The following is a 12,651-nucleotide window of genomic DNA, read 5'->3' as shown; positions in this document are numbered from 1 at the left end:
TGTTTTTCAGGAAGACGTTACAGACATTAATTTTTCCAGCCCGGGAGTGAGGAGAAAGGAGATTCTGATGAACTTATCTTTTTGCTCTAAATGGCATTGAAAATAACACTGACATGGTCTCTAAAGCAGCGGCGACAATTAGGTCAGAGGCGATGAGACGAAGATGGAGCAGGATATCTTAGGTAAGGCACAAGTCTTTAACATGTGTGTATGTGTTGTGTAGGAAAGAAAAAACGTTTTATTCTTAAAGATGTCACTACGGTGGTTTTTTATTAACTTGCAAAATCTCTTGAAGGTTGGCGAAAAACAGGTTACCTTTCAGCATCTCAATTATCGCAAGTTACCCCGTGTATCACCCTTCGCAGCCCCCCCCCCCCCCCGCCAAAGAAGAGTGCTGGGTTGAGATGCTACAAGTGAACTATAAGAGCCAACAGCTTGGCATAGGTAGAAAAAGCAAACCCCAAACAAAAATGCGGGGATTCTGAGCGCAGACCATCACGGGCCTGTGTGCACCCGCCAAACAACTGGGTTAACCCTTTGGGCGCTGCAGCGGGGATCCCCGGAGTCTACGGGCCTGACCGGCAGGAACAGAGATGGGGAGCCCCGAGCCTGAGCGGGGTATAGGCTATCCTTCCACAAGGAGGGACCGAGGGGGGGCACTTTTGTCGTCCGGCGCGTGAGTCACGGCCCAAGACAGGCAGAGTCCAGTACTGAGTGGAGCAGAGACGCGGCGAGGAAGCCGCTCTAAAGTCCGCGGACGCGGGGGTCAACGTTAACCTGTCTTCGCATGGAGGGCTCACCCTAGCCCGCCCGGCTCTCGGGCTCGGAGGGGCGCAGGCCCTGGGGTGGCCCCAAGGTGAAGGGTAACCAAGTCTGCCTGCGGCAGTCATCGCTTTCCAGCCTCCACAGTCGCGGGAGCCGCCCGGAGCCGCGCTGAAACAGCGGCGTTGACTGACGGAGTCACCGCCCCTCGCGTCCGAACCACCCCCTCCTCCCCCCCGGCCCCGCTGTTCTCCCTGCCCCCCCCGCCCCGATACGTCATGGAAACACGTACGTCAGAGCCTCTCAGCCAATCGCTGACAGCGCCTGCAGGAAAGGGGCGAGCAGGAGGGGGCGGGGGCAGCGGCCGGTCGAGGTGTTCAGCGGAGGAACAGAGGGAGAGGCGCGCGGAGGCGCGAGTCCCCCGCCCCTCACTCCGGCCACCCTTTCCCCGCCGCGCGGCAAGTTCTAATCGCCGGGCGCGTGCTCGTCAGCCGGGAACGCGCTCGCCGGGTCCTCCCCTTAAACGCCCTCTCCGCGACGCTCGACTCCCAGTCTCCGTCCGAGTCGCGCTTCCTCCCGCGCGCGCGCCTGCCCGCCCCCAGGCTCCCCGCGGGCCGCGTCACGTGACCGCGCCTAGCCAAGGCGGCGGCGGCGGCGGCGGCTCGAGCTTCGGCGGCGGCGGCGGCGGCAGTGGCAGCGGCAGCAGCTGCGCCGCCAGCGTGGAGCGGGAGGCAAGAGGGTGTGGAGAGAAGGGAGCGCCAGACCGGAACGGGTGAGCGTTCTCCTCCTCTTGCCTCCCCCGGCAATCCCGCGGGTCACCCGGTGCAAACGGGGCCCCTGCCTGAAGCTTCGCGCAGCCCCCTCGTGCTCGTTTGTTGGCTCTCCAGGGGCTGTGCGTCCCGCCCCGAGCGGGTCGGGCTGCGCTGTTCACCGAGGGGGCTGCGCCCCCGCCCGCCGCTGCCTTTGCAGACGGCGGCGTGAGGCCGGCGGAGCTGCCCGTGCTGAGCGCGGCGCGCCCTCTGTGCGGCTCTGCGGAGCCCGGGAGGCGGGTCCTGCGGGGACGCGGGCGGCCACTCGGCGGCTGCCGGGCTCTGGGCGGGGGCCGGCCCGGGCGCCGCCTCCTCCTCCGCCGCTGCCGCCTCCTCGCAGTGCAGCGTGAGTAGGGAGCCCAGGCTGGTGGACGCCGAGCCTCTCGGCTGCGCGGTCACCTCATCCTCGAGGTGCAGCCGATCCTCCGCGTGGCGCCCCGAGTCCTCCGAGCAGCCTGCGGACGAGCCGAGGACCGAGCTCTCGATCTCCGCGCTTCCCGCAGCTCTCACCGCTCTCTCCCCCGACCCTCCTGCAGCCTCCCCTTTCTTTCCCCTTCGGAAAATGGTTCCTGCTGCCGGGCGAGGTGAGTCGCGGCCGCCGTCCGCCAGCGGCGGGGGCGGCTGGGCAGGTCACCTGCGGGGGAGGCCGGGCGGAACGCGGAGGTCCGGGCGTCGCGGCGGGGATCCTGACAGCTGGGTGCTCCGCGTACAGCGCCGATTCGGGAGAAGTTGGCGGGGGCGGCCCGCGGGGACCCTCGCAGGTGGTCTCCCGCTGCGCCTGCCCCGGCAGATCGTAAAGGTGAGCGGGTTCCTCGGCGTGCGCCTCAGCGCCGTGTCCGATCGGGAGTCCCCGCTTAGGGCTCGAGGGACGGGGTTTCGGTGGGACTTCGCGTCTACACCCGCAGCTTTTTATGGCTTCTCCGAGCCGCCTCGGCCGCGCCGTAGCCCATCCTGCGGCCGGCCGCCCCCGCCCCGGCGCCTGGTGACCTTGAGGGCAGTGGTGCCCGGCACTCTTTCCCCGGGCCCCGGAGGGTCACCCCTCTAATCCCTGGCTTCGGCTCCGCGGGCGGAGAGCGGACCCCAGTCTAGAGCTTAGCTGATTGATGTGTGTCACACCGGATGATGATTCCCCGGGAGTTGGAGAACCGCTTCGCCTTTCTGCCGGCGTCTCCAGTCTGGCCCCCCAGGATATTCACGGTTGCTTCCGTCCGATTCGCGTTCTTAGACTTAGTTTAAAAGAAAAAAAAAATCTTGCGTCCTCCACTCTTTATTTTGAAAGGGTCAGTAGGAACCGCATTCGCGGGGGGGGGGGGAATCCTTTGATTCCATCCTGTAGGAGAATCTTCTGGCTAGGCTAGTTAGCGACCCCTGGTTCTGCGCCGCGGTCCCTGGCCAGGTTGGTGTCTGTGCGCATTTCATTCACCAGTTTTCTGGCACCTGGCAGACGCCAGGAGTGCGTCTCGGGACTGGCAACGCCGGGAGTGCCCGAATGCTGTGCGGTGCAGCGGTGCCGGGCCGGGCCAGAGGTGCCGGGGGGGTCTTTCAACCAGCGAAATCCTTGATCCTCCTCTGCAGGCGTAATTGTGCCCTTCCTGGGCTGGGAGCGCAGCAGACAGCCACCTCGGGCCGCTGTGCACGCTACTTTTCTGGGTTTATTAGTAATCTAATGGCCCCTGTTGGTATCGATTGCTGTTCATGATAAATTAGTTCTATGGATTTTTTTTCCTCGGAGTGTAGGTATATGCATCTATTTGGGCTGTCTGCCTTTCAACATGGAAGGCTTTTTTGTGTTTAACCTCCCCCACCTGAGGACAGTTTTATTTTAAAATAAAGCTCTTGTTCAGCGTGGGTGTATTTTATAATAAGAAGTACTTGTGAGGCTCTGCTTTGTATGAGGCTCTCGTCGGGCAGAGGGTGTGTAACCCTTTGGATAGTGGCCCACGTGAGTGAATGAAGGGCCTTCACCGCTCGCCCTGCTGCCAGCCTTCTTACCCAGACTCCCTGCCCTTGTGTGTGGCAGAGGCGGATTGAGGGGAATTAAAGGGATTGGAGGAGAATCTGCTTTTTATACTTGAGCGTTTCATTTGGTCCCCCTGCTCTCCCCCCTCTTTTTTTTTTTCTTTTTTTGTCCTGGTGAGTTTAGATTTGAAGTAAATAGAAACATGTTCCTTAAAGGGAGCCTTTGAGAACTTGTATATGAAATGGGCTTATTTAGCCATGATTTCAGGGGGATGTTTTAGTTTCTACCTTGCTTTGCATGAGACAGTTAAATTGCTGTAATTAAGGGTGGATCTCTGTCCTGATTTTGGCTTGGGTGTAACTGCAAAGATCTTTGAAAAGTAACAGTTATTTCCTACCATACAGTCTGCAAAAGTGAGTCACAATCGGGTGAGTTGAGGACAGAGCGCCACCTTTAATTTTAAGATTTCGGCATATTTTATTAAAATGGTGAATATTCAGATTACGCCTTCTTGATTTTTGTTGGAGTTGTTGTCATTACTGGCATCCCCATTTAGATGTGTAAGATGAAACTGTCTTCGTTTTTCTGTATTTTGTAATTCCTCACTCCTTTAAGGAGGTTTCTGCAATTGTGTGGGAAATCATGGTATTTTTCATTGAAACTTGGGATTTAATGTAGAACTCTGAGATGAGATGAGAAACTAGATTTGTGCTTATAAAATAACAGGGACAATAATAGTTTGGATCTGTTTAGGAAAAGAAGGAAAGTAACAGCTTCATTGTAAATAGATATTTAAAACTAGGTGTTGCCACAAACAAGGGTACTCACTAGCATGACAGTGGTTTTATAAATTTTTTTTAGCTTCTGTGCTATTAACAAATTCTAAAGTAAATATGCAAAATTATTAACCTTGTTTGAATAAGGTGTAGTAATTCTTTTTTTGTTTTTCATCTTCGAACAGCTTGCCTTTTATGGTTTGCGAGTTTTCCAAATTACTTGTTTTTAGATAATGCAAACAAGGACTTCAGCAGGCGTCCTTAACACTCAAAGTTATTGAAGACCTTATTGGAAAAAGTGGTTTCTGTGTGTGCCTTTTCTCAAATGTATCTCGTGTAAAAATAAATGGAGTTTTTAATACTTAGGAAACAAATGCTGTAGTGACAGCTGAATGGATGGGATTTCCTTCCCAGCCACTTGCTCCTTCCTGTCCCCCTCCCTCACAAATCAAAAACTTAAGGTACAGTGTCTTCAGACGCGGATACCTTCTGATGATTGTGACTGCAGATGTAACAAAAAAGATTTAGCTTTCAAGTAATGAATGCATAAATGTGTGAATATTACTAAATATTGTTTTAATCACAAGCCACAAGGTTGTCAGCATTCCTGTGTTTAGTTTTTAATTCAACACTTGCAGTTTCTTCATGGACTACTGTAAGGCGTATGCTATTGAGCTGCAGATAGTTTTATTAAGGTAAAAAAATCTACTTGAGGTGAAAAGTTTATGCTTGTAATTCTGTGGAATATGGCCTCAGGTTAAAGGACATCATTTGAGCAATTAGGTTGATGTATGTAGAGTAATTATACAGTGTTACGCATATCTTGATAGAATCCTGATTTGGGGGTTAAATATACCGATTTCTTTTGTCTGACAGATATGTTAACTTCATTTTGGGTGCAGCATTCTCTTACCATGTGAGTTGAGTTGTATTGGTTTACAGGTTTTAAGAGGAATGGCCAGTTACAACTATTGGTGGTCTTTTGCAATACTAACCAAAAAGTATGTGAGACTCCTTTTTTTCCTCATGTTTTTACACATACATATAGTTGAAACTGGTCATTTTCACTTTTTAATTATGAAATTTTGTAATGAATGAGGAAAAAATTAAAGGAGTAAGATCAGGATGCGGAAATTTAAGAATTAAGTTTTTGCAGCTTAGGTAAGAGTATTTACTTGCTCCATTGTGGGGGAATGTTTTCTAATAGGTGTCATGATATGCAGAAGGGTACTGTGAGAGTAGCTTATTTTGGAATATATAGAATCTGAGGTAACATGGAAGGAAAATGATACAATAGATATGGGAATAATTTTCAAAGAAAAACCTAAAGATTTTTTAGCTTTTATAAATATTTTATGCACACACATACACAGTTGTATTGTTAAAATTTTTTATTATGGAAATTGTCCAGAATATGAAAGTAGAATAATATACTTAGTGTCCAGTTTTGACAGTTATCAATTCATAGTGCATCTAATTTCATTTCTATTTTTAAACAAGAAATTGATCTATTATAAGTGGGGACATAAGACAGATGACTGAATTAAATTCTTACATTTTTTAATTTATAATTTCTAGGATATATACAATAATGTCCAATATCTAATTGAATCTAAAAGGTCAGTTTTTGTGTTCCTTGTTTCCTTCCATGTTACCTCGGATACTTTCTTTTATAGCAGGCACCTAAAGATAGTGTCTCTCAAATTTCACTCTTAATAATAATGCCTTTGAGTTATAAAATGCTTTACAGTATTTTGAAATGTATTACATACTATCTCATCTGATTCTCACAGTCAGTAATTCTGTGAAATGAGCAAAGTAGATAGCTGTACTTTTCTTGGTTTTTAGATAGGTAAAATGATGTCTCTAGGTCCTAAGGTCATATAATATAGTCAGCAGCTAGATTAACTAGAACTGGACTCTAGGTGGCTTCTAGTTTTTGCTTCATTGCTCTTTCCATTATAAATGTTTATGTCAGTTTGTGAAAGTTATATAAGTTTATGAAAATCAGTTTCTGACCAGAGTAAATTTAATAGTGGAATATAAACAGATTTGTTTGGGTTTGACTTTATAAATTTAATCTTTGCTTGTATTTGGTATAATGTAAGTAAGCAGTTCATACCCTGATTTGCTTAACAGTTGAGTAAATGAATTTGACCATGTTTGAAATACTATGTTTTTAATGTTGTGGATTGGATTATTTTTAAGTTAGGAATTTTGTTCTCAAAGACCTGTTAGTCCTTGAAATGATCAGGGATGTCTTAAATCATGAGTTAAAACTAAAGCGGCCTATACTGAAAATTTCTTTCAATTACTGCTGTAAATTTTTTCATGCATTTTTTTTTTTCTCCTACTGCATGTTTTTTACCTAAAGCTTTTTGAAATATTAACTTGGTACATAACGAAGTTGAGTTTTAAAAGGTCCCAAATGAAGAGATTTTCGTTCTCGAAATCCAAAACCTTGTTGTAAATCTCACAAGAAAGGTGGTGGTTCTCTAAAATGTGTGCAAGAGGATCACCTGGGAGAGTTATTGAAAGTGCAGATTCCCTGGCATTGCCCCTGCAGATCTGATTCAGCAGATCTGAGTGGGGCCCAGTAGTCAGCATTTGGAGAAACACTGACGTTGAATTTACATCTAGGTTCAAATTATATTGCGTAGTAGAGATGCCTTTATAAATTAGAAAGGTGTTATTGATTTATTTGACTTTGAACATCAGGCTTTCAAGTAGTTTTGACTATTGTAGCCAAGTTTGATTTGTGGGCTTGGTGGGTTTTATAATTGTAAAACCGGTAAATTGAAAATATTTGTGATATCTGTGTGCACTGTCTTCTTTCAGAAGATCCATCTACAGTTACTAAGTTACTTTTTAAACACTGTAAAAGTCCTTAGTGGAGAATGTTCTTCTCTTTGTTTTCATGCCCCAGTGTCTGCCAATTCCAAATGAGTTGAACATGGGGGCTTATTTATGTAAAAATATTGAATGCTATGTCAGTATAGTACTGTATATTTATGCTTTAGTCTAGCTCTGATTTTATGTTGGAAGGAACATTTATATGTTCCTTCAAACTAAAAGGACATAAATTGGTGGATAAGTAGTGGTCCTTATTAATTTCAGTTAACAAGTAGCTATTCCTTCAGAAACAATGTTAGTCCTTTATGATCTTTCAAGAATATTAATGCCGTAATACTAAATAATAATTTACCATTCTGTGCATGAAAACAAAAGTTACTGCTGTTTTACTTAAATGTTAAAAAACAATTTATGTAGTTCAGCAATCTACTGTAAGATTCATTTGCTATAAACTGATCTGACTTTTAAACTAATTTTGTCTAATACTATATATCCCATATGGATTATTATTGAAGACTAGATTTAAAATGCAATTATTTTTGCTTCATTTATGACACTATAGTAAATAGCCTGTATCCGTTTTAAAAATACATTTTATATTGAACTTAATTTCAAAGCAGGTCCATCTCAAGACTGTGCTGAACATTTTTTTGTTCATTTGTTCCAAAAACCTAGGCTTATTGGCTATGCTGTAGAATATATTTAGGAATCGTGGGCTATAATTTACTAATGATTGTGGAAATTTAAACTAACAAAGATTTCTGGCAGGGAGATACAGATAAATTGTAGGTAAATCTTTTAAAGCTATTTCTTTTATTCTTTTAAAGCTATTTTTATTAAAATTTTCCTAGGACTGTGTTAATTATTCTAAACTTTAGTATGCAGTTACCTCTTTGGTAAGAATATTATTTAGTATTTCTGAGTTGAGTAACTTTCAACAATATGGCATCACAATATGTGGGATACCTGCTTTGTATTAATATTTTTGTCACTTGGGCCTCTGAAGGAAAAAATGATGGTTTTGAATGAACCAGTGCTTGCTTACATTGTGAAATCTGAGATTATACTCTTAACTGTGAACTGGTATGACTACTGTAAAGATCTGACAAATATAGGACTAGAAGTTGTGTGCTCTGAAAAGTAGATCTTAAAAAGGATTTGACTGTTCAAAAGATGCTTTTTAAATAACTTGATTATTAGCAATGTAGATTTATTGTTCACTGTATTAACTCAGTGAGTTAGTTTGCTCCCAGAAGGATCTTAAGCAGTCTTTTACTCTCAAAATTCTTAGATCTGCTGCTTTATGCTGCTTTAATCTACCTTTGATACTTGTGCCAGAATTTTTTGTTTTGTTTTTTAAACTGTTTGCCTGCTATCATTTCTTGACTAAAACTCTCAGTGGTTTCTCATTTTTCTCTTTATCAAGATGGAACTTGGCTCTGAAGGCCTTTTATAAAGTAGCTCAGTATTTTCTACAATGGGTTTTAGGACACTGATTCTAAGAAATATTAATAGGAGGGGGTTATGGAGGGAGAGGAGCAAAACCAAAATTTGAGTTAGGCTGGTTGATGCATTTTCCCATTTGGGACTTCTCCCATACTTTGATATGGTAGTATGGACTGAATTTGGCTAAATGTGTTTAGTATTTTGCTCCCTTGTCTCTTTTAGTGAAGCCTCCACCTGTTACTTTTCTAAACTACTTAACCAGGATCAGCACTTTACACAGCTCTGGGGGATGCTGTTCACAGTGTGAATCATGTTTCCGGGAGTTGAGAGCACTGCTTCAGTCCTGTACTGCTGCTTGCTGCGGACCAGTCACTCTGGCAGTCTCTATGTATATACTGTATATACTCTATCCATCCTTTTGCTGTGACTTCATCCTGTTTTTCCTCTCCACTGATAGGACCCTCAGTCTTACCTATCTAAATGTTCCCATCCTTTAAAACTCAGCATTCATTGACCTTTCCCAGTCATCGCTCAGAAATTTTCTTGTGTGAATTTCACTACATTGGTAGGTCTGGTTCATATATTTCCCACCTATTATATATCCTTTTTTGTCTTGGGGATAATATGGGGCTTCAGATAAGAACATGAGTTCTTGAAGATTATAGATAGAGTTTTATCCCACAAACATTCAATCAGTATTTTTTTTGTGTGTATATTGATTAGAACTTAGACATTGTGTAGCTAACATGAAGGTAAAGATGGAGGAATTTATCTTGGGGAATTTCTAAAGGCTTTTTACCTTTCAAATTTTAACGTTGCTCAGATGAATTCATAGGACAACTTGTTTTACTTCTGGAGAACAGCTACATTTCATAGAATGTTGCTAGGACAATAGAATTTAGCTTCTATGTAGGAAGTCTTTCCGCTTTCTTAGCTAAAATTTGTCCTAAAACAACCAGTTTCACTTTTCTTTTAGCTTGTGATATCTTTTCCTTTCATCAGCAGTGATGTTCTTAAGATGTTTTTGCATCTGCTATCCATTAGCATATTGTGTGATGCAAAATACCATAATTCATATATTATGGTCTAAAGTTTAAAATATGATACCCTTGTAGTTACTATTTATTGATAGGAATACCATGGAGCCAAGTTTTTAAATGTCAATTTATTGCAGGTTCTTATTTTCTGAGAGTTCTTTTTCATGAATTGAGAATGAACTTTTGGCCCATGACCTGGTGCAGAATCCCTGTAGGCATCAGGAAGATGTGTAGATACATGGTTTCTGTTAAGTGTTGGAGCACAGCAGTGTGATTTTTCTTCTAAGTACCTTCCTTAGGTCAAGGGAGGAAAACCTGTCCTTGACTTTGTCATTTCTGTTGAATGCTAATGTAGTACATGGAGTCATAATTTCAAACATCTAAACAATTAACAGTTGAGGTGGATTTGGTGTGTAAGCTGTTGTAGTTTTAAATGCTTAAAAAAGTTGCTCTTCTTAGATTATTAACTTTCCAGCGTTTAGCACCACTGAAACTGTACAGATGTAATGTAGAAAAAAGTATTGTAGAAGGAATTAATTGTTAATCATACAGGGGTGTAGACGGTTTTAGTAGTGAATAAACCTAAAGTCCTGTGAAGGCAAGTCATCAGTGGAATCTGCAGAAGTGAAATAAATGGCTTAGAGGAGGATCTTTTCCTCCTGGGACAGACATGGATGGCATTGTCATGGACTCCATGCTGCTTTGCTTATAGATATGCAGAAGTTTGTGCGAAATTGTCAGTTCCTCTGCTGTAATACTGTCGTTTTTTCTTCTACTTTTACCCCAAATCAAGCGAGTGATGCCTTAGTTACCCTTTTTTGTTTAAAAAGTGAATCACAAACTTGAGGAACTTTACTTTGCACATTCCATATAATTAGTACTGTGGTGGAGAACTGCTCAGTTCAAGGGCATGTATAGGGGGCTGAGAACAAGGAAAGTCAGTCAGTGAAATGGGGAAGAGATGCTGGCAAAGTCCAGGAAAAGGAACTTCTCCAGCCTCAGACCCTCTGAATGTCAGGTATCAGAAAAACAAATGTCAGTCAGTCAACTATCCCTTTTTTGCATGAAGAGTGGATTTAAAGTTTAAATTCACCTGCCCTTAAGCTTAAACTGCACTATAACCTTCTACAACTAACCTTCTAGAACTAACACCCAAAAAAGATGTCCTTTTCATTATAGGGGACTGGAATGCAAAAGTAGCAAGTCAGATACCTGGAGTAACAGGCAGATTTGGCCTTGGAGTAAAGAATGAAGCAGGGCAAAGGCTAATAAAGTTCTGCCAAGAGAACGCACTGGTCATAGCAAACACCTTCTTCCAACAACACAAGAGAAGACTCTGCACATGGACATCACCAGATGGTCAGTACTGAAATCAGATTGATTATATTCCTTGCAGCCAAAGATGGAGAAGCTCTATACAGTTAGCAAAAACAAGACCGGGAGCTGACTGTGGCTCAAATCATGAACTCCTTATTGCCAAATTCAGACTTAAATTGAAGAAAGTGGAGAAAACCACTAGACCATTCAGGTATGACCTAAATCAAATCCCTTACGATTATATGGTGGAAGTGACAAATAGATTCAAGGGATTAGATCTGATAGTGCCTGAAGAACTGTGGACAGAAGTTCATGACATTGTACAGAAAGAGGTGATCAAGACAATCCCCAAGTAAAAGAAATGCGAAAAGGCAAAATGGTTGTCTGAGAAGGCCTTACAAATAGCTGAGAAAAGGCAAAGGAGAAAAGGAAAGATATACCCATTTGAATGCAGAGTTCCAAAGAATAGCAAGGAGAGATAAGAAAGCTTTCCTCAGGGATCATTGAAAAGAAATAGAGGAAAACAATACAATGGGAAAGACTAGAAATCTCTTCAAGAAAATCAGAGATACCAAGGGAACTTTTCATGCAAAGATGGGCACAATAAAGGACAGAAATAGTGTGGACCTAACAGAAGCAGAAGATATTAAGAAGAGGTGGCAAGAATACACAGAAGAACTATACAAAAAAGATCTTCATGACCCAGATAATCACGATAGTGTGATCAGACATTCTGGAATGCGAAGTCAGGTGGGCCTTAGGAAGTATCATTGTGAACAAAGCAAGTTGAGGTGATGGAATTCCAACTGAGCTATTTCAAATCCTAAAAGATAATGCTGTGAAAGTGCTGCACTCAGTATGCCAGCAAATTCGGAAAACTCAGCAGTGGCCACAGGACTGGAAAAGGTCGGTTTTCATTCCAATCTCTAAGAAAGGCAATGCCAAAGAATACCCAAACTACCGCACAATTGCACTCATCTCACATACTAGTAAAGTAATGCTCAAAATTCTCCAAGCCAGGCTTCAACAGTTCGTGAACCATGAACTTCCAGATGCTCAAGCTGAATTTAGAAAAGGCAGAGGAACCAGAGATCAAATTGCCAACATCCGTTGGATCATTGAAAAAGCAAGAGAGTTCCAGAAAAACATCTACTTCTGCTTTATTGACTATGCCAACGCCTTTGGCTGTGTGGATAACTACAATTCTTAAAGAGATGGGAACACCTGACCTGCCTCTTGAGAAATCTGTATGCAGGTCAAGAAGCAACAGTTAGAACTGGACGTGGAACAACAGACTGGTTCCAAATAGGAAAAGGAGTACTCTATTAGTCAAGGCTGTATATTGTTACCCTGCTTATTTAACTTATATGCAGAGTAGTACATCATGAGAAATGCTGGGCTGGATGAAGCACAAGCTGGAATCAAGATTGCTGGGACAAATATCAATAACTTCAGATATGCAGATGACATCACTCTTCCAGCAGAAAGCAAAGAAGAACTAAAGGGCCTCTTGATGAAAGTGAAAGAGGAGAGTGAAAAAGTTGGCTTAAAACTCAACAGTCAGAAAACTAAGATCATGGCATCTGGTCCCATCACTTCATGACAAATAGATGGGGAAACAGTGGAAACAGTGTCAGACTTTATTTTTTGGGGCTTCAAAAATCACTGCAGATGGTGACTGCAGCCATGAA

The 12,651-nt window shown here is 43.4% G+C and overlaps 1 protein-coding gene across 14 annotated transcripts in view; it reads left to right on the top strand.

Annotated features, from left to right (window-relative positions):
* Positions 1-1,426: 1,426 nt before the first annotated feature.
* ATP2B1 (ATPase plasma membrane Ca2+ transporting 1) overlaps positions 1,427-12,651 on the top strand; it is a 135,605-nt gene continuing 124,380 nt past the window's right edge. For 8 of the 14 annotated variants that reach the window (XM_081594148.1, XM_081594144.1, XM_081594138.1 and 5 more), the window contains exon 1: positions 1,427-1,534. The gene's annotated coding sequence lies outside the window, so the exon portion shown is untranslated. Of the gene's footprint in view, positions 2,156-12,651 lie in introns of all 14 variants that reach the window. The other 6 variants (XM_081594146.1, XM_081594142.1, XM_081594137.1 and 3 more) reach the window with 1 other exon arrangement.

Source organism: Giraffa tippelskirchi, chromosome 4 (genome assembly GCF_054371585.1).
Source record: "Giraffa tippelskirchi isolate mGirTip1 chromosome 4, T2T-mGirTip1v1.2.pri, whole genome shotgun sequence".
NCBI lineage: Eukaryota > Metazoa > Chordata > Mammalia > Artiodactyla > Giraffidae > Giraffa > Giraffa tippelskirchi.
Note: the sequence above shows the minus strand (reverse complement) of the source record. Positions and strands in the feature narration are given on the sequence as shown.